We start from the raw sequence: 23,033 nt of genomic DNA, 5'->3' as shown, positions 1-23,033 counted from the left end.
TGTTGTGTCCCCCTGTGGTTGATCTATAAAGTGGGCCTTGAGTCTAAGTCGCCAAAAGAAGGCGAGCAGGTCCACTTCATAGCTAAACCAATCTATTTGTGTCGTAGGGAAATATGACAATCCCCTTTCGAGGAGAGAGAGTTCTGAGTCGGAAAACATATGTGATGATATATTTACCACCAGTGTGTCCCTCATGGTTTGTTCAGGAAGAAGTCCTTCGGTATGCTTGCTTGTCTAGAGGGGGTCGGACCCAGAGGTGGCTTCCTGGATCTGGTTACCCTGGTTCTTTCTCCATCGTCTGTGTTTGCGTCCCCCCCTCCTCTGTCGGTATTGCTTGCACCTTGTCCTAAAAAAGGATTATCATTTCTGAGATCCTCTGAAGACTCTGTGGTTGTACAAAAGGGGAACCAACTTACGAGACAGGTTAGTACATGCAGATTTACATACCCCAAAACAACAAAATAAAAGAACGGGAAGTTTCCCATGCCTAGGATGTTGCCATTGCAACAGCATGATGAAGAGCAATACATTTGTACATCCCCGAACAGGTACTAGATACCTTATCAAGCAACTGTACACATGCTACTCGTCATTTGTTATCTAAATTTTACAATGTCCCTGCGGACTCCTATATGTGGGCGAGACCACACAGGAGATCAAAAAAAGACTCACCCAACACAAATCTAAGATTCATAAACATGTGGACTTTAATTTGAGTATCTTCTTGCATTGATTTGTTCCCCAGGCTACATCCTGCCCAATCCCTATTCATGACTTAGCCACGTATGATTTTGTTATAAGTAGAGTGCCCAACAATTGCTATGTCTGTTTTAATCACCAAAGTCCCCTTTTCTTCCTTTGCCTTACAGGGGGTTCTCCATGTGAAACCAGGTTTTACTAGTTTCTTCACCCGACTACCTCTCCAGCTGCGCCTACACAGATTCCACAAACGACCAAGACCTCTATATGTGCCATACTCCTTCAGCGGCTACACGGGAACCACAGGGGTAAGTTTGATGCATTAGCGGCCTTAAAATAAGTATGTATAAACAGGGTAGTGTTGCCCCCCTGGTCGGCATCTAAACAATGAGCGACCAGGGGGACACTATCATGTTACTAAACCCCTGTCACAGAGTAAACTCAGAATTCAAGAAATTCTGTGGTTTGCACTGAATGCCGATGGGGGATGCATGAATGTTGGCTTGTGGCCCCTCTTCTAGGGACTGATGGCCAGCTTACTGTTGGTCATGTCCATGTAGGGGCCATAGCCTAGCATGAGTACCCAAATGACAGCTGAAATCGCCTAACCAACGATCTCAGCCAGATGGGATCCTCAGTGGCTTAATATGCTATCATCACCCCGGTCCTCCCCCAGTTGCTTTTATGTATGGCACATGCAGTTGCTATGGAAGGGACGCGACTCTCCCTAGCAACAATAGACGTCACCGGCACCTACACTCTGGTTGGCACCGCGGCCGGAGGATGTTCCCTTCACTAGGATCTGCCCCCCGCCCCCGGCAACAGCAGATGTCACAGGCGCCCGATTTTTCAATTGGTCGCCTTATAATCCCTCCCCCTGTGGGTGTGGGGACTCGGCGCAGGCGCACATGGATACGGAACATGCCGGTTTTTGGTGCAATTTCATCTCCTGACTGAGCGCAGCTTTCACATGGTCCCTCCCCCACCAGTAAGTATTATGTTATTATATGCATAAATAATCGGATAATGATACAACTAACTACACCAAATCACTTGATAGGCTGAATCCTAAACACTTAGTTATTTCACATGTTGATTTTTATTGATGGGAGACACACCCACTGAGTCACTATTTAAAGGCACATGTCACTATATGATCTCATAGCTTGATAAAGACCAGAGATGGTTGAAACGTTGCTATCCCTATGCTGCTGTTACCAATAAAGTAACCGGCTTGTTCACCAGAACTGTGGAGTGCTGTGGATTTTCTTCTTTATTTGCATACCTATGGGACCCCCAGCCAGGATCCCCATCCGCGAGCACCGACCTATCTACCTTTCTATTGGCAACTGTCCCTATATCGGGACCTGGAGTGCTGCTTAACCCTCTTTTTTCTAATAGTAGAACAAGATATGTCGACCATCCCATTACACACATTCCAATTTATGGACAACTCCCAAACCTCTAAATGTATCTGAACTCATAGTTTGATTACCAAATATACATTAGGTATGTGGGCGAAGTCTAGCTGGAGATCTATTTTGATGCTGAATTGCTCTATTTTATTGCAAATTAGAGATGTCTTTTTTTCAAGCATCTACTGATTTTCTGCAGACTCTTCCTAAAAAGGTGAAACAGTGTGTCTCTCCGTTATTAGCCATTTGCCCGGATAATGATATTCCCTCAGCAGTAGACCTTTATAAACATCCATTGATGACGAACTGTTCTCCATTTCATATTAACTATTGTATTCAATATATAAGGAAATACCTGACCTGTTTACCCACCACGGTAATTCATTCCCCATTTATAAAACTAGCCATACAAATTAAAGACCCAAAAGGAAAGATTTCCAAATTGTATGAGATTTTAATGTCTCTATCTAATATAACCAACCAAACCTTTTTACAGCAATGGGAATCAGATCCACATATTAAAAATACCTCCATTTTGTGCACAAATCTATGTAGCATCAAGACATTTGAAATTCCAGGATTATATACTGCTGTCATATTCAGTTATTAAACCAACACCCGTTTAAGCAAAAAAAAAATTTTTTGGCAGCCTTTGCTGCATGTCTTTGTGAGAAACAGCCTTTACATACAGTCAGGTCCAGGAATATTGGGACATCTACACAATTCTAACATTTTTGGCTCTACACACCACCAAAATGAATTTGAAATTAAACTAACAAGATGTGCTTTAACTGCAGACTGTTAGCTTTTACAATGAGCGGCTAAAAGGTCCAGAGTTCATTTCAAGTGTGCTATTTGCATTTGGAATCTGTTGCTGTCAACTCTCTAGATGAGATCCAAAAAGCTGTCACTATCAGTGAAGCAAGCCATCATTAGGCAAAAACAAAACAAACCCATCAGAGAGATAGCAAAAACATTAGATGTGGCCAAAACAACTGTTTGGAACATTCTTAAAAAGAAGGAACACACCGGTGAGCTCACCAACACGAAAATACCTGGAAGACCATGGAAAACAGCTGTGGTGGATGACCAAAGAATTCTTTCCCTGGTGAAGAAAACACCCTTCACAACAGTTGGCCAGATCAAGAACACTCTCCAGGAGGTAGGTGTATGTGTGTCAAAGTCCACAATCAAAAGAAGACTTTACCAGAGTGAATACAGAGGGTTCACCACAAGATGTAAACCATTGGTGAGCCTCAAAAAAAGGAAGCCCACATTAGAGTTTGCCAAACGACATCTAAAAAGCCTTCACAGTTCTGGAACAACATCCTATGGACAGATGAGACTAAGATCAACTTGTACCAAAGTGATGGGAAGACAAAAGTATGGAGAAGGAAAGGAACAGCTCATGATGCTAAGCATACCACCTCATCAGTGAAGTATGGTGGTGGTAGTGTCATGGTGTGGGCATGTATTGCTGCCAATGGAACTGGTTCTCTTGTATTTGTTGATGATGTGACTGCTGACAAAAGCAGCAGGATGAATTCTGAAGTGTTTTGGGCAATATTATCTGCTCATATTCAGCCAAATGCTTCAGAACTCATAGGACGGTGCTTCACAGTGCAGATGGACAATGACCCAAAGCATACTGCAAAAGCAACCAAAGAGTTTTTTAAGGGAAATAAGTGGAATGTTATGCAATGGCCAAGCCAATCACCTGACCGTAATCCGATTGAGCATGCATATTACTTGCTGAAGACAAAACTGAAGGGAAAATGCCCCAAGAACAATCAGGAACTGAAGAGAGTTGCAGTAGAGGCCTGGCAGAGCATCACCAGGGATGAAACCCAGCCTCTGGTGATGTCTATTCATTCCAGACGTCAGGCTGTAATTGACTGCAAAGTATTTGCAACCAAGTATTAAAAAGTGAAAGTTAAATTTATGATTATTATTCTGTCCGATTACTTTTGGTCCCATAACAAGTGGGAGGCTCATATTCAAACTGTTGTCATTCCTACACCGTTCACCTGATTTGGATGTAAATACCCTCAAATTAAATCTGACAGTCTGCAGTTAAAGCACATCTTGTTCCTTTCATTTGAAATCCATTGTCGTGATGTATAGAGCCAAAAATGTTAGAATTGTGTCGATGTCCCAATATTTATGGACCTGAATGTAGTGTGGTTCTATTCAGGTATTTGAAATACCGCCATTTTGTGCAGAAATCTTTAATTGCGTCCTAGTGTGGGTCAGGGTGTGTGAGATACACCCTTTAAATACAGGGCTTCTATTCAGGTATTTGAAATATCGCCATTTTGTGCACAAATCTTTAATTGCGGCCTAGTGTGGGTCAGGCCGTGTGAGATACACCCTGTATATACAGGGCTTATATTCTTCTATTAATAAAACACCCTTTTAGGGGCAAAATACACAATTGTTGCGCCCTTCCAGGGTTATATACAGCTGTCATTTATAATACCCGTTTGGGCATGTAATACCCGTTTGGGCAAAAAGCAATATATTTGGCAGCCTTTGCTGCAAATGTCATTGTGAGATAAACACCATTAAAGAGATTGTCCGGGATTAGGGACCATTGTTTACTAGCATTGCATATACACAAACTTTACATACTCCCATGTCCTACCTTTTCAGCATGTTTCCAAGTACCCTTTTTACCCAAAACCTTTATGGCAGGAACTAACTGATTCCTTTCAGTCAGTGACGTACCGGGTCCCTTGCAGAGGAGGAAGGCTTCCTCTTCCGCTGCTCAGTGACGTCACTGACAGCCTAATTAATTATGCAAAAGTCTAGGAGGGGCAGTAACTCTCCAGGCCAAGATTGTGATAAGCTCCGCCCCTCCAGTCCGGTGATGTCACCGGGCGCCGACAAGGGACCAGTCAGAGTGGTCCCTTGCCGGCATTCAGTTGCAGTGTAATGTAAAAATTCAAGTAAGTGCCCCCATAAAAGTTAAATAAAGGGCCTCCCCTAAAATGCTCCACTCCTTTCTGCCCCCATTGTCCCATATATAACAAATGTCCCCCCCCCCCTCGATGCGTCTGCTCCTTGTGGTGCCGACATTGATGGCAGGAGAGAGTGTTAGCTGTAACTGTAACAGCTAACACCCTCTGGTGTCGCATCCATGTGGTTGCGACATGTGTAAAATGCTCCCCCATTGTCCGATATATAACAAATGCCCCCCCCCCTCGATGCGTCAGCTCCTTGTGGTGCCGATATTGATGGTGCCGATATTGATGGCAGCAGAGAGCGTTAGCTGTAACTGTAACAGCTAACACCCTGCTGCTGTCGCATCCATGTGGTTGAGAAGAAGGGAGCTCCCTCTCTCTACCATCGCATTCCTGCAGCGGCGCGATCGTTGCCATGGCAACCGGACGCCTAACAAAGGCGTCCTGGTTGCTATGGACCAAAGGCTAATCAGACCCTGGGGTGTGATTAGCCTTAGTGCAAAAGTATCACTGACAATACAGTGCATTGAAATAGATGACTATTGCAATGCACTGTATGAAAGTGAAAGTATTAAAAAAGGTAATGAAAAAAATGTAAAAGTGACAGTAAAAAAAAGTGAAACTGAAAAAAGGGAACGTGCAAACAAGTGAACGTGCATACAAATTCAAAGTGTAAAAAAGAAATTTGAATTAAAAATAAAATAAAAATTGTCTTTTATCCGTTCATTTATTCCTTAAAAAAAATTTTATGAATAAAAAAAAAAAAAAAAGACATATTTACTATTGCCTTGTCCGTAACAACCGGCTCCATAAATATATCACATTACACACCATGTCCGAAAAACACCTTAAAAAATATCTTATAAAAGCCTTCTTTTTTTACCTAACATCACATAAAGTGCAACAACAAGCGTTCAAAAAGGCGCATGTCCCCCAAAATAGTACTAATCAAACCGTCACCTCAACCCGCAAAAAATGAATCCCTAACTAAGACAATCGGTCAAAAAATAAAAAAAATGGTGGCTCTCAGACTATGGACACACTAAAACAATATTTTTTTGTTTCAATGCTGCTATAATTGTGTAAGGCTGGTTTCACACGGGCGTTGAGGATTGGGGCCGGATGCGTTCAGAGTGCGTTCAGTGAAACTCGCACTATTTTGCAAGCAAGTTCAGTCAGTTTTGCCTGCGATTGCGTTTAGTTGTTCAGTTTTTTCCGCGCGGGTGCAATGCGTTTTGATGCGTTTCTCACGCGCGTGTAAAAAACTGAATGTTTACAAACAACATCTCTTAGGCCTCATTCACACGTCAGTGTTCGGTCAGTGATTTCCATCAGTGATTTGTGAGCCAAAACCAGGTGCAGCTCTAAACACAGAACAGGAGCAGATCTTTCCCTTCTACCTCATGTCTGTGGAGGCTCCACTTCTGGTTTTGGCTCACAAATCACTGATGGAAATCACTGACCAAACACTGAAGTGTGAACGAGGCCTTAGCAACCATCAGTGAAAAACGCATCGCACCCGCACTTGCTTGCGGATACAATGCGTTTTTCACGCAGCCCCATTCACTTCTATGGGGCCAGGGCTGCGTGAAAAACGCAGAATATAGAACATGCTGCGATTTTCACGCAACGCAGAACTGATGCGTGAAAAACAACGCTCATGTACACAGACCCATTGAAATGAATGGGTCAGGATTCAGTGCGGGTGCTATGCGTTCACGTCACGCATTGCACCCGTGCGGAAAACTCGCTCGTGTGAAAGGGACCTTAGGGATCTATATGGGAGCGTGGCCCTTATAGTGTGACCCTGTCAGCGATGTTTAGGGATCTATATGGGAGCGTGGCCCTTATAGTGTGACCCTGTCAGCGATGTTTAGGGATCTATATGGGAGCGTGGCCCTTATAGTGTGACCCTGTCAGCGATGTTTAGGGATCTATTTGGGAGCGTGGCCCTTATAGTGTGACGCTGTCAGCGATGTTTATGGATAGATGTGGGAGCGTGGCCCTTATAGTGTGACGCTGTCAGCGATGTTTATGGATAGATGTGGGAGTGTGGCCCTTATAGTGTGACGCTGTCAGCGATGTTTATGGATAGATGTGGGAGTGTGGCCCTTATTGTGTGACGCTGTCAGCAATGTTTATGGATAGATGTGGGAGCGTGGCCCTTATAGTGTGACAATGTCAGCGATGTTTATGGATAGAAGTGGGAGTGTGGCCCTTATAGTGTGACGCTGTCAGCGATGTTTATGGATAGATGTGGGAGTGTGGCCCTTATTGTGTGATGCTGTCAGCGATGTTTATGGATAGATGTGGGAGCGTGGCCCTTATAGTGTGACGCTGTCAGCGATGTTTATGGATAGATGTGGGAGTGTGGCCCTTATTGTGTGATGCTGTCAGCGATGTTTATGGATAGATGTGGGAGCATGGCCCTTATAGTGTGATGCTGTCAGCGATGTTTATGGATAGATGTGGGAGTGTGGCCCTTATTGTGTGACGCTGTCAGCGATGTTTATGGATAGATGTGGGAGCGTGGCCCTTATAGTGTGACCCTGTCAGCGATGTTTATGGATAGATGTGGGAACGTGGCCCTTATAGTGTGACCCTGTCAGCGATGTTTATGGATAGATGTGGGAGCGTGGCCTTTATAGTTTGTTGCAGTCTGCTATCCCTACAGTGGCGCACCTACAGGGGGGGTTCAGTGGGTCTGGACCCCCCCCCCCCCCTAGAACAACCAGCCCAAATTTTTATTTTATTTTTATCCTTCAGGGCCGCACCGCCGATCACCACAGGCGGCGCGGCCCTGGATGTAATGCGGGCATTTGCGGCGGCGGTGGGGGCCGGGGGGCAGTAGGAGATGAGCGCTTCCATTGTGGAAGCGCTCATCTCCATATCTAATCCATCTGTATCGCTGTCCTTAGGACAGCGATACAGATGCCTGTGCTGCGGCAGAGCAGGGGAGGGAGAGGTGTGTCCCTCCCCTGTTCTTCTGATAGGCCGCAGGCACTAATGCACTAAAGGGGAGAACGGCACTATGGGGCATCTGGTGGTATTTTTATTTTTGGGTGGCACTTCTTACTGGCACATTATGGGGGGGGGGAACCATGGGGGAGAGGAGCACTATGGGGGCTCTAAAGGGGCTTATTTTTTTTTTTACACATTATGGGGGGCACTATAGGGGAGAACGGCACTAGGGGGCATCTGGTGGCACTATAGGGGCATTATTTGGGGGGCACCATGGGGTAGAGGAGCACTATGGGGGCTCTAAAGGGGCTTTTCTTTTACACATTATGGGGGGCACTATAGGGGAGAACGGCACTATGGGGCATCTGGTCACACTATAGGGGCATTATTTGGGGGCACTATGGGGAAGTGGGGGTTGTAAAGGGGCCTTTTTTCTTATTGGCACATGGGGCATTATGGCATCTGGTGGCACTAAGGGGGTATTTTTTACTGGTACATTATGGGAGGCACTATAGGGGAGGGCGGCACTATGGAGGAGTGGAGCACTATTGGGGCATATGGTGGCACTTTGAAGGGGCATTTTTTACTGGCACATTATGGGGCGGCACCATGGGGGAGAGGAGCACTATGGGGGCATCTGGGGGGTTTAAAGGGGCTTTTTTTTATTGACACATTATGGGGGCACTATAGGGGAGAATGGCACTATGGGGCATTGGTGGCACTATAGGGGCATTATTTGGGGGCACTAAGGGAAAGTGGGGGCTCTAAAGGGGCCTTTATTCTTATTGGCACATTATGGGGGCATTATGGCATCTGGTGGCACTAAGGGGGCATTTTTTACTGGCACATTATGGTAGGCACTATAGGGGAGAGCGGCACTATGGGGGAGAGGAGCACTATTGGGGCATATGGTGGCACTTAGAAGGGGCATATTATGGGGGACACTATGGGGAAGACGGAGAGGAGCACTATGAGGGCATTTACTGGGGCACTATATAGGGGTATTTTATACTGGCATACATTATGGGGATATTAGCTCAACAGCGGGCACTAAGCTGGGGTATTTCATGTACTGTCATATTGTAGGGAGAATTATTAGTACTAGGAGGTATTATGTGGAGCTTTGCTACTACTGGGGGGCAATGAGGAACATGATTACTAGTATAGGCACTATAGGGGCATTATTACTACTAAGTGTGCTCTGGCAGAGAATTATTTCTATTTTGGGGAGCCCTGTTACTTTGGGGGGCACCCTGCCACAGTATCAGCGTAGCACAATATTTTTGGGGGGACGTTATCTTTATACTATTAGTGTCTGGGCGCAGTCATTTTTTTAGAGCACTGTGTGCCAATAATTGTTGAAGGGGGCGCTATCTGTGTGGTAGTAGTATTTCCAGGGGGACTGTTTCTGCAGTAGAGTATTGGGGGTGGCAGGAAAGGGTGTTCAGAAGATGTGAAGATTATGGAAATGTGGGAAACTAATGTCTGTTTGTTAATCTTTGCAGAGATGGGAGATGGCTGAAAAATCATCATGGCGGTCTTGTCTGAATGGAGAAGATGAGGAAAGAGAACGTCTACAACAAAGGTGACATCACTGGAAGTTAGAGGTATGGGGCGCTATGTAGGAGTTGCTCCGGCTCCTCCCCCTGCCATTTGCAGAAGGAGGATTCAGAGCTGGGTGAGGATGGTCAAGGGGGGCAGCAGGCCGCGGGCGGGTGGCAGATGGTGGGGGGAACCACAGGCCTTGAGCAGGATCTGGGGAGGGAGCAGAGTGGAGAAGCTTCCTGGCTGTAGCCTGCTGTTTATTGTTTGATGTGAAGCAGGCAGTGCAGCCAGGACAGACCTCCCCCTCTCTCCGTATGATGTGTAGAGACAGGCCGCAACTATAGAATGTCAGCTGTACAGTGTTTGTTGGGATTGGCCTATTATATGTAGGAGGGGCTTTTAATAATGGACGGGGCCAAAAAATTGTGGCGCGCCACATTGTTATTTTCCTACACATGTCATATTTTTTTGCCTTTCGGACCCCGCCTAGACAAAATTCCTGGGTGCTCCCCTGTATCCCTAAGGTTGTATACCATGAGTAACTAGCACAAGTAAAATAAAAAAAAAGTATTTATCAAATAATCTGACACTTAGGATGTTTCTAAATATGGTGCGTTAATGTAATTAAAAAATTGGCTAAGTAGTGAAGGTTTTTAAAATACATTTTTGGAATATTTATTGACAATGATATAATTTTTTTTCTATCAGAATGCCGTCTTGCATTGTACGTGGATGCAAGACGACAAAAAAAAAAAAAAGGGACCGTTCCATCATCCTCCATTCTTTTCCATGTTATGTGGAAAGAATCTGCAAATGGCTCAGACAAACAAGTCAGTACCCTCATAATCTGGAAGAAATGGTTGCAGAGGTGAAGGAGGGGACACTGTTTGACAATTATAGAATGTGTTCATTACATTTTACAAATGATGCGTACACTCATCATGAAGACCGTAGAAGATTAACACCAAATGCTATCCCTACTAAATTTCCATGTCAATCATCTATTTTTGAACCATCGGCAGAATTGCAGGAACATCCAAGTAGCAGCCAGCAAACAGTAACTAACTCTGTGTGTGTCCCTTGCCACAAGCATAATTCTCTGTGTTAGTGCTAGCACTGGATCAACTTCTACAATGACAGTTACCTGTACAAACACAGCTACAACGACTACATCATCAGTTTCTTATCACCAATTCGTGGAACAAAATTTATCTATGAGAAGCATAAACTTGTATACTGCTTCAGGAAAACAGGTGACAGATGCCACCAAAAGAAGCCAACCTCAGGAAGAGGCACTACCAAAAAGGAAATTTTTTAGACAAAGCCTGTTCAATCTAGAGACTACTAGCAAAAAAAATGTTGTCCCCTGTAGTCACTACCACAATTTTTACTGCAAAATCTGTTGGTCAGTATCATGAAGGAGATAAACCGTCTACCAAAGTAAATGTTGGTTGCCATTCAAGCGAGTCAATAAGTGAGTGTTCTCTATCAACTCCACCGATTTCAACCGAAACACCAGGCATGAGCTCAAGATCTTGGCCACAAAGTCAAATACAGTTTGAGCATAACTATTACTACAGAACTGCTGACATAGTTGGCACCTCAACGTTGCTTTCAACAGTTACTACGGAAACCATGGATTTACAAAATGCAAACAGTCTGCAACCTTATTCACAAACCCGGTCTTTTGCAGTGAACACTGAGCATTACATAATTAAAAAAGACAAAAAAATTCAAACATATTTCCCAAAGAAAAATAAAAGAGTACAATGTAATATTAGTGGAAGTATTGACAATGAAACGGATATTGAAGACACAATTTCTTTATTGGACCCTGAAAAATTATTGTGTGAATCAAGTAATGAATCTGAACACAATGAAATTCAGTCCCCGCCCCAACGTTCTTGTAAGAAAAAAATAAAAATTTCCAACCAATTTCAAATAGGTCCCACAAAAGTTTTTTCTTCAACTGCTAAACCGTTTCTAAAGGATATGTTGATGAAAGAAATTACACTTGAGCCAACATCAACTGGGAGAAAAAGCTCTGAGTTATTGAGAACGTCAACGCCAATGAAAGAGAAAACGCTAAAAAAATTATCCTCTAATATTCTTGATCCAATTCTTGACGGTTATACCTCCGATTTTGAGGACAATGACCAGCTATGCACTATTTTTGATGAATTGTCACCTATCATGAGTCCAGAGGTGGTTGTGGAACATAGAGTGCCAGAAATAGAGGAAGAAAATGTTGATCCATCAGCTACTACTTATGAGGACCCAGATGACGAAACGTTCCATCCTTCTGAATCAGACACTGAGTTAGAAGAAAGTTTTGTGGCTCATAGTGACGAGGATATAGATGTTGAAGAAGAATTTGAAGTTCTGGAACATGACTGTATTAGCCATGCAATGGAGCCAAAATATATAGTTTTCGATTGCTCTTTACGTCTTCTATTATCACTAGTACCATGTCAATCAAGATCAAAGTGTAATGGCAAGCTAATCGCATTTAAAAAACAAAAAAATTGGAAGCATGATCAGTGTAACCGTAAAATGTTCAAATGGCCATGTTTTAAATATATGGAATAGCCAACCCAAACATGGCCGTAAGCCAATCAGAAATGTTCTTTTATCTGCAGCAGTGGTTCTAAGTGGTTCCAGCTTCCACAAAATAAAGCATTTTTTAAACATCTTAAAAATGCAGTCTATCGGTAAGTCCAGTCACTATAACAATCAAAAACAGTTTATATTTCCTGCAATAGATATGCAGTGGAAGAAAGAACAACAGCAAGTCTTATCGGACATTAAAAAAAAACTCAGTTTGCCTTGCAGGGGACGGACAATCGGATAGTCCGGGATTTTCTGCCAAATACTGCATATAAACATTAATGGATTATGCAACGGGTAAAATTGTAAGCTTCACAGTGGAACAGGTCGTACCACCACTAACATCTGTTGGTCTAGAAAAAGTCGGATTAAAAAACAATGTTGATTACCTTTTACAGCAGGATGTAGACATCCATTTAATTGCCACAGACCGGCATATGTCAGTGCATAAGGTGATTCATGAAAAGTACTCTCATATAAACCATCAGTTTGATGTGTGGCATATGGCAAAATCAGTTGGAAATAAGGTGCTTGGTGCCTCCAAGACCCAAAGTGGAGCCATCTTATCGCATTGGGTTCAGGCGGTGAAGAACCATATCTGGTGGTCAGCTAAGACTTGTGGGGAGGATGGTGCACAGCTTGTGATAAGATGGAATTCTTTATTGCAGCATGTGACCAATGTACACGAGTGGACAGAACCTAAGGAATTTATTTAATTATTCTGAAAATGTACCAAACATTAGCTATGTACTATACTTTAATGTGACGACTGAAGGGAGCAAAATTTTTCACTTAGCATAGTGGGACTAGACTTTGTTAAAATTTTTACAGTAGCAATTAATCTTAGTAGTTATTCCACGAGGTATCGACTAACTTTGCTAAGAAAAAAATGCAGCTCATAGGAGCCAATACATTCTAATAGTGTATGGAGCTCCAGCGATGTTAAGTTTTAGAAGGAACTGTTATGCACACATCTTCATAGGCAGATTTACGATTTGCTTATGCCTAGTTATAATAAAAAAAAAATTTGTTGTAAAATAAAATAGTTGTGTTCATAGTTTGTTGTATTTTTTCTTTTTTTTAAAAAGCAACATTACAATGTAAAAAGTTTTTTATTAACAAAGATTTGTCAAAACCTTTTTAAATACTTTAATTTATTTTATCATAAATAAAACATACAACTAAGGCTACTTTCATATTAGCAGCAGGGAAGTACAGCCTGTTCCAGCGGGTGAACAGCCAGTTGGATCCATCCTGCCATTAGTTCATGTGTGCCGCCGGACTGCCTCTCTGTGCCAATTCACTATAACACAGAAGTGCACAGTGAGAGGCACTCAAACTAAAAATACCACAAGCAATACTTTAATTTCAGCGGCCTCTGTCCTCACCACCATTATAGTGAAATGGGATATAGCCGCAGTATGGGGGCACACGTGAACTAGCGGCAGGGCAGATCTGACAGGCTGTTCAACAGCTGGAACAGCCTGCCAGACTGCCTTGCCTCTAATGTGAAAGTACCCTAAAACAGTGGAATTGAAGAGATTAGCATTTTTAATAAAATATACAAACAACCACTAATAATTTTTGAAAAACACACTTTCTGTAAGGATAACCAAAACTGTTTTTTTTTTAACTAAAAACTAAATAAATAAGTTGCAAAAAAATAAAAAATTATAATTATGAGCTCCGTGACCTCTGTTTTCTGAAAACCAGAGAAATCCTGTATAATGACCATGTGGGTCGGGAAATTTTCTGCGAATGAGGTTGACAGCACAAGATGGTATTGGTACTCGATTGCCTTGACCAAGAAGTCCGTATACACTTGCAGTAAATTTTCTATATGCCGCAAGGCGTAGGTTTCTATAAAAGATAATAAATATTGTTTTACAAAATACATAATGATCGGTATACATAATTTGCATCTAGGGGTTGTCTGGGTTCAGAGCTGAACGTAGACATACCCATTATTTCCTTCAGTCAACACCCCTAATGTTAGTCTCAAGCCCTGATGCGCTCCATTGCCCTGCACTAGATTGCGCAGTTCAAGGGTAATTTTGTGAAGAGTGTTTGGTGACGTCATCAGCTCTGATGGGCACTCTATGGGGCTGCCAGGAAGCCTGGTTACTTCACCAGCAGTGATATGTGAGTTTTAGCCCAGCTCGAGCCAATAAAATGGCTAGGGCAGTGCAAAGACATCTGAGCCAGTGATGTCACCAAACACACTCCCGGGCATGAGCTTGAGCCCCGCAGTGTATTATTGTAAACAAAATGAGAGCATCAGAGCATGAACTTCTCCAATACTCAAGTACCGGTAGCTGCCTGGCTGAAAATGGGGGTATGTCCAAGTTCAGCTCTGAAACTATACAACCCTTTTAAATATTTCCTTACCGATTCTCATGTAGTTCAAATTCACGTTGAGTGATTTGTGCATCGTATTCTATTAGATCGACCAGATAACTGTGATCGATTACTTTTGTTGTAAAAAATTGATGTAGAGTTACACAGGGAACCTCAACCAAAAAACATGACATCTGGGCATACTCATGGCAACATAAGCTTTCTTCCAATGTTGGCATTTTTTTGCAGTTTTCACATTTGCACCAATTCGTGTTTACAAGGCGACCTTCTGGATCTTCAGGAGGATGTGGACGTTCTTCATCCGGCCCCAATGTGGGTCATTTTGAAAATATAAAGTTTGTAGTCTGTTTTCTGAAGAAACACCCTCTCTCAGTCTTGCTATAGAAGCCCTGTAAATTGCTGATACAAAAAAAAAAATATTTAACCTACTATACTGTCTCACTAGAGATGCATGTTTAAAATATAAAGTACAGTTTTTTATAGACGTATTTTTTTCTTAAAAAAGTGTGTGAAACATGACCCTGCGTTTTATTTGTCAAGTAATGATGAGCCGCTCCCATTAGTACAGGCGGACCGGAAAGCGGTGAAAGCTTTGTACTCCCCGCTTTCTGGTACACATTTGACAGTTGTGAAGGCTGTGGGCAGAATTCACAGCACAGTGGGTGGCAGGATGAAAACGATCGTGCTGGAGGAGAGGATCCGCGTCGTCCGGAACAATTACATTTTTTTTTTAACCCATAGTAGGCTGGTGGGAGTTGTTATGAAGCTACAGTGGGCTGCTATAAGGATAATGGGGGCTGATGAGAGGCATGGGACTATTATCTGTGGTCTTATTGAGGTCATTAACCTTGGTGTCTGATTTGAGTTCCTATTGGGGCTCTCACTTGAGGTCTCATTAACATTGGGGGTGTGATTGCTGGTCTGAACAGAGGCCAAATAAAAAAATATTGTTCCCCTCTAAATCCTAGGTGAGTCTTATGTGCTGTTTTGTCTTATAGGTTGAAAAATACTGTTAATAGAATGGTATTTTTGCTAAATTATCTAAGACTTACCGGTCTCGATGTATTTGTGGCAGATGGACTAACTAATTCTTCGGTTGTTCCATCAGAACTTTCCTCCTGAAAATAAGATAATGAATATGTTTTTATTTAATATTGATATTATTTGCAAAATTAACCCAAAAAATGTAAATAGTTTTACCTCAACATAATTTTCATCATCACTTTCTACTTCAAACTCCTCTGATTCCTCTCCGCGAAAATTGGTTTGCTGATTCTGGAATAGTACGTGGATTCTAACATTGTTTAGTCTGCAAATATTATTTTCTGAAAGCACAATGTTGGTTATTTTGTAAGGTAATTAAAGTTGTTGTCCAGGTTCAGAGTGTAACCGGGACATATCTCCATTATCACCCAGGCAGCCTCCCTGACAGGAGCATCTTAGCAGTTTATGCTCCGATGCTCTTTGTGCTGCGCTAAATTGCGCATGGCAAAGTAATTTTCTTCAATTTTGTTGAGGAAACAGGCTCTCCGTGTGACTGGCTGAAAGCCTGGTGATGTCAATGACACTGATGGGCGGGCCTTAACGCTGCCCTAGCCTGTAATACATATATGGCATTGATAAATCATGCCCATCATTGCTGGTGACGTCACCAAACACACTGCTGGGCAGAAAATAAAATATTGCCCTGTACAATATAGCTCAGGGCAAGGGACAGCATATGATCATGAAATGATCTGATGCTAACATCAAGGGGGCTGTCTGGGTGGTCAATAAAAACTCAGGGTCTGAAACTGGCTGACCTGTCTATGAAGAGGGGGGTGGCTCTACTTCTATAAATGTTTAATAGAACAGGTTCTGTAGACATCTATGTGGAATCACCAGTGGATGGAGCTAAAGGAGTGTGCTTTTTCACTCTATAGTAGTATTTTGTCCCTCTGCACATTTATTTATGCCTGCCGCAAACATTGTCCTGATAAGGCTTCATGAACACGAAGGGCTCTTGCACACGATTGCGGTCCCCAATGAATGGGCAGCAACTGTGCGGCTGCTGCAGCCGGATACAGACCCATTCAACTTGAATGTGTTCGTGATCAGTCTGTTAAAAAAAAATAATTGAACACGGAAATACTCTGAGGTTTCCGTGGTGTTGCGCTCCGTGCTTCTGCACTGCATCTCCCGGATTGCAGACCCTTTCACTTCAATGGGTGCAGACGGATAACGAACGCATTCCAGTAGTGTGCATGAGCCATTCATGAGCCTCATGAGGAGAATTTTAGCGGCAGGTATAAATAATATGTTATGCGGGTACACAGTCACATGCATGAGCCCAAAGGTTGTGCATTCTTTCCCTGCAATTGAGAAAGCAATATGCAGTCCACAATGCATTGGGAATGTTTTTTATGAATTAAGGCGCAGTGAGAATCATCAGAGAAGCATTTTGTATTGTTTCCGTGGAGTTTCCCATTAGTGCCTCCATTACGACTCTGCAAAATCGGACTCGTGAAAGTGAACGGTTCTGAATCCGTGGTGAGGAATGCACAAGGACCAGTACCCATGTATTGCTGCCCGCAATTAGCTCGTTTGTGTGCAGGAGGCTTTAGTGAAGTGTGTAGTGATTCTAAGGCCTCATGCACACATCCATGTTTTGTCTCAGCATCCGAACTGCATGTTTTTTTTGTCTCGGGTACGTACACAGTCACTTCATTGTGACCACAATACATGCGTACAGTAATATGTGTGCTGTCCGCATTCGTTGAGCAGTTCTGTGACCATAAAAAAAACTATATATTATGTCCTATTCGTGTAGGTTTTACTGAAAAGAAGAGGTGTTTCTATGAGGGCACATTCACCCGGTCGTAGGAGTGCCTTTCCGTGCACTGTTGGCCTCATTTTCAGGTCACCAAGTCACGGGCAACGTCTGTGCAGCAGCCGGGATGGATCCATCCATGATACTTCCTTTACACAAAAAAGTATTGCATGCAATATTTTTTTATGTGTGGAGGCCAGCAACACCACAAAGGCACCCCGTAGTGTTTCTGTGGGGTTCCCCTGTGCATTTCTGCACTGCATCTCCTTGATTGCGTGCAATTTCAAGTGAATAGGTCCTTGATCCGTGTTGCATATGACCAGTGGATGTGTATTATGGGCCCACTGTATGCGGGAGGCAATACATGAGCCCTGATGGACTGTTTATTTAGACAAATTTATGACAGCACACAGGTGGCATTCGTGTTTTTCAACTGCCGCATAAGGGCTTATTCGCGTGACCATGTGCGGCCCGTGCCTGTGCTGTTGAGGTCCACAATGCACGTGCACCGACCGTGGGCCAGCCACATACAGATCATGGACCAATTCACTTGAATGGGTCCACAATTCTTCTGTTCAGCAAGAAGATAGAGCAAGTTCTATCCTTTTGCAGTGCAGAGGAATCAAATGGAACCCCAGGAAACACTCCTTAGTGCCTCATTCCAAATTGCATGATTTGCGGAATGGGTCTGCATCGGTGAATCACAATGCAAACGTAACGGTGAACATATATTGCGGATCCACCAATGCGATCCGCAATAAGACTTCTTTCACACAGGAGATTTAGATCTCACAAGAGGTCTCCAAAACAGATCAGTTTTGCCCTAATGCATTCTGAATTGATCTGATCAGAATGCATCAGTTTGGCTCCGTTCTGCCTCCATTTCACTTTAGAGGGAGACAACAAAACGCTGCTGGCTGTGTTTTGGTGTCCGCATAACCAAACTGAGCCAGACGGATCCGTCCTGACACACAATGTTAGGCCTCTGCCAAGCGCTCATGTAGGGCTCTTTCACACTTGCGTTGTGTGGATCCGGCGTGCACTTACGTCGCCGGAAATGCCCGCCGGATCTGTCACAGCGCAAGAGAACTGAAAGTATTTGAAGACTGATCAGTCTTCAAAATGCTTTCAGTATTACTATGGCAGCCAGGACACTATTAAAGTGATCACGTGATCCATGCTCATGGGGCGCTCTGACGTCATTGTGGAGCACCCCGGGACTCGGGAGCCGCACGGACGGTAAGTATACTTGTCCCCTGCCTCCCCACTACACTTTACCATGGCAGCCGGGACTTTAGCGTCCTGGCTGCCATGGTAACCATTCATAAAAGGTAAACATCGGGTCCGGATTAATGCACTTCAATGGAAAAACGCCAGTGTGAAAGAGCCCTAAGTCAATGGGGACAGATCTGTTTTTTATGATAATCTGGCACAATAGAAAATGGATCCATCTCCCATTGACTTTTAATGGTGTTCAAGATGGATCCATATTGGCTAAGGTAAAGATAATACAAACTGATCTATTCTGAGCGGATGCAGCAGTTTGTATTATCGGTGCGGATCCATCCATGATGGATCCACACCAAACGTGAGTGTGAAAATAGCCTTACTGTGTAGCAGAGCAAAACTAGGGAAATTGTAAAACATTAGCAATGCTAAGATATATTACTAATAATTGGTTATTATAATGATAAATGTATACATAAAACTAAAAATGATCTACCATTGTGGAAAGATGGAGCTGCTCCCTGTGTGTTAGTTCACTGTCTGCAAACACTGAGCACATGACATGTGCAAGAGACAGAGCAAGGAGGAGTTTATGGGGGAGGAATATGTAAGAGGGGGGTGGATCTATGGAGGAGAGGAGGAGGCTGAATATGTATGAGGGGGGTGGCTCTATGGAGGAGGCTGAATATGTATGAGGGGGGCAGGTGCAGGGTGGTGATCTTACACTGTAGAAACCAGGAGCTGCTGAGCTGCACTGGGAGCCACAATGCACTGCAGCAGGAAGTGATGGCACATAAAAACATGCACACAGTCTGCTGGGGATTGTAGGAGCCATGCAGCAGTGCAAAAGCTACCTAAAAACATTTTAGGAAGATAGATTTGGCTACTAACAGTGAGTAAGCCGTTTTAAAAAAAAATGATTGATCCCGGACAACCCCTTTAACCACCTCCCGACCGCTGTACGCACCGATGCGTCCGGGAGGTGGTTGATTTACTCCTCCTGGACGCATCGGAGCGTCATCTCGCGATAGCCGAGATTTCTTGTGAACGGGCGCGCACAGGCGCGCACGCTCACAGGAACGGAAGGTAAGCGAGTGGATCTCCAGCCTGCCAACGGCGATCGCTCGCTGGCAGGCTGGAGATGTGATTTTTTTAACCCCTAACAGGTATAATAGACGCTGTTTTGATAACAGCGTCTAATATACCTGCTACCTGGTCCTCTGGTGGTCCCTTTTGTTAGGATCGACCACCAGAGGACACAGGTAGCTGTGTAAAGTAGCACCAAACACCACTCCACCCCCTGTCACTTATTAACCCTTTATGAACCACTGATCACCCCATATAGACTCCCTAATCACCCCCCTGTCATTGATCACCCCCCTGTAAGGCTCCATTCAGAGGTCCGTATGATTTTTACGGATCCACGGATACATGGATCGGATCCGCAAAACGCATACGGACGTCTGAATGGAGCCTTACAGGGGGGTGATCAATGACAAGGGGGTGATCACGCATTTTGACTTCCTGATCACTTCCCTGTCATTGATCACCCCCCTGTCATTGATCACCCCCCTGTAAGGCTCCATTCAGACGTCCATATGATTTTTACGGATCCACTGATACATGGATCGGATCCGCAAAACACATACGGACGTCTGAATGGAGCCTTACAGGGGGGGGGATCAATGACAGGGAGGTGATCACCCATATAGATTCCCTGATCACCCCCCTGTCATTGATCACCCCCCTGTAAGGCTCCATTCAGACGTCCGTATGATTTTTACGGATCCACTGATACATGGATCGGATCCGCAAAACGCATACGGACGTCTGAATGGAGCCTTACAAGGGGGTGATCAATGACAAGGGGATGATCACGCATATAGACTTCCTGATCACTTCCCTGTCATTGATCACCCCCCTGTCATTGATCACCCCCCTGTAAGGCTCCATTCAGAGGTCCGTATGATTTTTACGGATCCACGGATACATGGATCGGATCCGCAAAACGCATACGGACGTCTGAATGGAGCCTTACCGGGGGGTGATCAATGACAAGGGGGTGATCACGCATTTTGACTTCCTGATCACTTCCCTGTCATTGATCACCCCCCTGTCATTGATCACCCCCCTGTAAGGCTCCATTCAGACGTCCATATGATTTTTACGGATCCACTGATACATGGATCGGATCCGCAAAACACATACGGACGTCTGAATGGAGCCTTACAGGGGGGGGGATCAATGACAGGGAGGTGATCACCCATATAGATTCCCTGATCACCCCCCTGTCATTGATCACCCCCCTGTAAGGCTCCATTCAGACGTCCGTATGATTTTTACGGATCCACTGATACATGGATCGGATCCGCAAAATGCATACGGACGTCTGAATGGAGCCTTACAAGGGAGTGATCAATGACAGGGAGGTGATCACCCATATAGATTCCCTGATCACCCCCCTGTAAGGCTCCATTCAGACGTCCGTATGATTTTTCCATATCCACTGATACATGGATCGGATACGCAAAACGCATACGGATGTCTGAATAGAGTCTTACAGGGGGGTGATCAATGACAAGGGGGTGATCACGCATATAGACTTCCTGATCACTTCCCTGTCATTGATCACCCCTCTGTCATTGATCACCCCCCTGTAAGGCTCCATTCAGACGTCCGTATGTGTTTTGCGGATCCGATCCATGTATCAGTGGATCCGTAAAAATCATACGGACGTCTGAATGGAGCCTTACAGGGGGGTGATCAATGACAGAGGGGTGATCAATGACAGGGAAGTGATCAGGAAGTCTATATGCGTGATCACCCCCTTGTCATTGATCACCCCCCGGTAAGGCTCCATTCAGACGTCCGTATGCGTTTTGCGGATCCGATCCATGTATCAGTGGATCCGTAAAAATCATACGGACGTCTGAATGGAGCCTTACAGGGGGTTGATCAATGACAGGGGGGTGATCAGGGAGTCTATATGGGTGATCACCCCCCTGTCATTGATCACCCCCCCTGTAAGGCTCCATTCAGACATTTTTTTGGCCCAAGTTAGCGGAAATAGATTTTTTTTTTTGTTTGTTTTTTCTTACAAAGTCTCATATTCCACTAACGTGTGTCCAAAAATAAAATCTCACATGAACTCACCATACCCCTCACGGAATCCAAATGCGTAACATTTTTTAGACATTTATATTCCAGACTTCTTCTCACGCTTTAGGGCCCCTAAAATGCCAAGGCAGTATAAATACCCCACATGTGACCCCATTTCGGAAAGATATTTCTCTCACCCAGCATGGGTATATGTAAAATGACACCCCAAAACTCATTCCTCAACTTCTCCTGAGTACGGCGATACCACATGTGTGACACTTTTTTGCCGCCTAGGTGGGCAAAGGGGCACACATTCCAAAGAGCACCTTTATGATTTCACCAGCCATTTTTTACACATTTTGATTTCAAACTACTTACCACACATATGGGCCCCTAAATTGCCAGGGCAGTATAACTACCCCACAAGTGACCCCATTTTGGAAAGAAGACACCCCAAGGTATTCTGTGAGGGGCATGGCGAGTTCCTAGAATTTTTTATTTTTTGTCGCAAGTTAGTGGAATATGAGACTTTGTAAGGAAAAAAGAAAAAAAAAATCATCATTTTCCGCTAACTTGTGACAAAAAATAAAAAATTCTAGGAACTCGCTGTGCCCGTCACGGAATACCTTGGGGTGTCTTCTTTCCAAAATGGGGTCATTTGTGAAATTCACATTTTTGTACCATAGTTTGTAAACGCTATATCTTTTACCCAAACCATTTTTTTTTTTTTTGCCCAAACATTTTTTTCTTATCAAAGACATGTAGAACAATAAATTTTGCGAAAAATTTATATATGGATGTCGTTTTTTTTACAAAATTTTACAGCTGAAAGTGAAAAATGACATTTTTTTGCAAAAAAAGTAAAAATGTCAGCAGCAATGAAATACCACCAAATGAAAGCTCTATTAGTGAAAAGAAAAGGAGGTCAAATTCATTTGGGTGGTAAGTTGCATGACCGAGCGATAAACGGTGAAAGTAGTGTAGTGCAGAAGTGTAAAAAGTGGCCTGGTCATTAAGGGGGTTTCAGCTAGCGGGGTTGAAGTGGTTAAATACAGGGGTTCTATTCCAGTATTTGAAATGCCGCCATTTTGTCCACAAAACTTTAATTGCTGCCTAGTGTGGGTCAGGCCGTGTATATACAGGGCTTAAATTCTTCTATTAATAAAACACCCTTTTTGGGGCAAAATACACAATTGCTGCGCCCTTGCAGCATCAAGACATTTGAAATTCCAGGGTTATATACTGCTGTCATATTCAGTTATTAAACACCCGTTTGGGGAAGAAAAACATTTTTGGGCAGCCTTTACTGCAGATGTCATTGTGAGATACACCCTTTAAATACAGGTGTTC

General features: G+C 43.7%; 1 protein-coding gene and 1 long non-coding RNA gene across 2 annotated transcripts in view; both read right to left on the bottom strand.

The window, feature by feature from the left end:
• C6H10orf71 (chromosome 6 C10orf71 homolog) overlaps positions 1–23,033 on the bottom strand; it is a 1,221,395-nt gene that overhangs the window by 495,978 nt on the left and 702,384 nt on the right. The gene's annotated exons all lie outside the window — the stretch shown is intronic.
• LOC122940220 lies at positions 13,923–15,805 on the bottom strand. The gene is made up of 4 exons (XR_006390255.1): positions 15,749–15,805; positions 15,601–15,666; positions 14,579–14,947; positions 13,923–14,050 (listed from the first exon to the last, which is right to left on the bottom strand). It is a non-coding gene; the product is annotated as an uncharacterized LOC122940220 (long non-coding RNA).

The sequence above is a fragment of the Bufo gargarizans genome, chromosome 6, assembly GCF_014858855.1.
Source record: "Bufo gargarizans isolate SCDJY-AF-19 chromosome 6, ASM1485885v1, whole genome shotgun sequence".
Taxonomy (NCBI): Eukaryota; Metazoa; Chordata; class Amphibia; order Anura; family Bufonidae; genus Bufo; species Bufo gargarizans.
The sequence above is the reverse complement of the archived record's forward strand: the minus strand, read 5'-3'. Positions and strand labels throughout refer to the sequence as shown.